Below are 2,853 nucleotides of genomic sequence, written 5' to 3' on the forward strand. Positions count from 1 at the left end.
GTAATACTAAAGCCAAGCTGACCTCTGTAACCCCTGGCTTAACCCCTAACACCAGTCTTTTAGACAACTTCACCATGACTTCACCTCAAATATACTAACCACATCCAATCATCTTTTATTTAACACATTATGGCACTAGATGTCATTACCTACTGGAACTGATGGCAATTTGTTTCAATGTGCCCAAAGTCACTTTTTCCAGGTTAGCTCTTCCTGTGACCCTCAATGAAGATAGTAACACAGGCTACTTTGACTAATGGAAGTTCTGAGCTACAAAAGTGTTAGTTTTAACTTGCTGAATGATCTCAGAGCTAGTGATGGGAAACTACAGTGGTTTGTGGAAATAACAATGGAACTGCTCTGTGGTGATCTCTTTAAGGGGCACCCAGGACATGGCTCTCAATTGCCACATCTTAGTTATGCCTCTAATCGTTACTTTGTTATAACTGAGCCTTTAATCTTGTAACCTCATTCATATTAACTGATTTATTCATATGGCACAGTGAAAAATCCTTTGTTTCTGTGAAAAATCAAGGTAAAGGGGTTTAGAGAAGTGTGAAAATTGTTCTGCACATCTACAGGTGTTTTATTTACTCTGAATTCTCTTACATTGTTTCTCTTTTATGACATACGACAACTGTTTTTAGGCTTAGAATGGCTGCATAAAATGCTTTGGTGGCGTAGACCATAGGTAGTCCTATGGCTAACACAAAGGTCATTAGAATTCTCTCTGGTGACTCAAATCCAAAAGCAGTTCCATGGGAAGAAGATGGACAATCTCCTATGATATTTAGAGGCTCCTGGAAACCCAGTGGAGGGTCTGCTCTGAGTATATTCCATCTCCACAGCAATGAGTGAGAGTGTATGTAAAATCCATTTCTGAATTTAGGCCCCTCATTGTGTTTCCAGCTATTTCCCACACATTTTAGCCATGTTGTGAGGAAGGGTTAATCTTGGGAAAGAGAAATCGTGCTGGAAAAGGTAAAGAGTCAGTTAAAGATAGGAAGATCCTCAACAAGGTGGATTGACACAGTGACTGCACATGACGGAGGTAGTGAGGATGGTGCACGATGAGGGAGAATTTTCTTCCATCTGTTGTTGATAGGGTCATGGGGGCTCATAGTAGGCTCAGCTGGAGATAACAAGTGTCACTGACTATCTCATGAAGTTAGTTGTTCAAGTCCCAGGTGCTGACAGCAAAGTTGTGCCTTGAATTTCACCAATGCCACCTTCAGGGTTCATACTTCTTGATGTTCTTGTACTATTTCTTCTTCATCAATCAAGAGTCAGATTCCTGCTTATGAATCATCAAGTACTCGGGCAAAGGCAGTTGTGAAACAGGAAAGCCTCTGTTCTTTGACGCTCCTGCTATTCCGTTATTGCTAGTGGTAGATCTGTAACCTAAACAGGACAGAAAATGTACAATGACCCTATTAGAGTTTCAATTACATTCCCCCCACCCCCACTCCACATTTCCAGAGGTTGACTGGACCATTGGGATTATCCAGTCTGGTTCTCTCACTTACCCATGCAGTAGCTGAAAGAGGTCCATGCTTACCCAGGGTTACAAAACTAATTAATTGTAGAACCCGGATTAAAGCCTACCTCCTCTGGGCACACCAGCAAAATCCAGGGCGAGGAGAACAGCAAAGGTGTCAAGAATACCTACCGTCAAAAATCACTGATTAAAAATAAATCTTTCTTCAGATATAATATATGTCCAATTGTATTAGTTTGGGCAAATCTGTGTGTTTGATTTAGAAAAGTTGCAATCACTAAAAAATTTCTTTTGTGCCTTTAAGAGAAATTTCAATTTTCTATCCTTGAGTACAGATGGTCACTGATTTACTTTTTTACTCACTGTAAATTAGATCTTTACCATCTAAAAATTCATATAAATAGATTTATACAGTAAAGACTTTCATATGTATGATTTATTTGACTTGAGAAATATTATTTTTTATATATTTGTATTTTTTACTGACTTAGATTCCACTGAATGAACAGTTCACCATGGGCTTGTCCATTCATCTCTTGGAATTTGACATTTTTTCCATTTTTTTGCTCTTATGGATAGAACTTAAAAACAAGTGTGTCCATGCCTTTGTATAAAATAATTTCCATTTATTTTGTGGAAATAAAATGGAATGAAATGTTTGGATCATATTAGGAGCTCTAGAAGAAACTGCATTGCATTAACAAAGACAGAAGGTTCAAATGTATCAGTTTGAATCCATGGCAATCTTCTTTCATGCAATCAAAATGAACTGCCTCTGAAAACCTGCTGGAGGGTCAGCTCTGAGTCAGTTCTGACTCAACAACATACAACAACAACAATAATAAGTAGCATAAAGTTTATCATATGACCTGACAATTCATGTGAATTCTGACATAATCATACAATTAATTCAAAGCTGAACAATGAATAAGGAAGACTGAAACAGAATTAATACCTTTAGATTACTATGTTGTGAAAGAACTTTGAATGTATCATGGACTGTAAGAAGAATGAATGTTTTTGTTATGTGCTGTCAAGTCAGAATTGACTTGTAGAAAACCTCTAATGCATTTTCTGAAGAGCTATAAATCACTTAGGAGGAGATTTGTCTACATTTCTCTGTGAGAGCCAGTGGTGAATTGAACTATTACCTTTGACTTTGCAGCCCAACTCTTACCACTAGAACACTGTTGTTGTTGTTGCTGGGGGTCTTTGAGTCGAGTATGACTCACAGGGACCCTATGAACGTCAGATCTGAACCCTGTCCTGTTTTGTATCATCCTCACCTCTTTGACACATTTGAGTCCATCACTGCAGTCACCATGCCTTCCTCTCGGTCACTGATTTTTTTTTTT

This window comes from Elephantulus edwardii, unplaced genomic scaffold (assembly GCF_000299155.1).
Source record: "Elephantulus edwardii isolate Elephantulus edwardi_28Jun2011 unplaced genomic scaffold, EleEdw1.0 scaffold00022, whole genome shotgun sequence".
Taxonomy (NCBI): domain Eukaryota; kingdom Metazoa; phylum Chordata; class Mammalia; order Macroscelidea; family Macroscelididae; genus Elephantulus; species Elephantulus edwardii.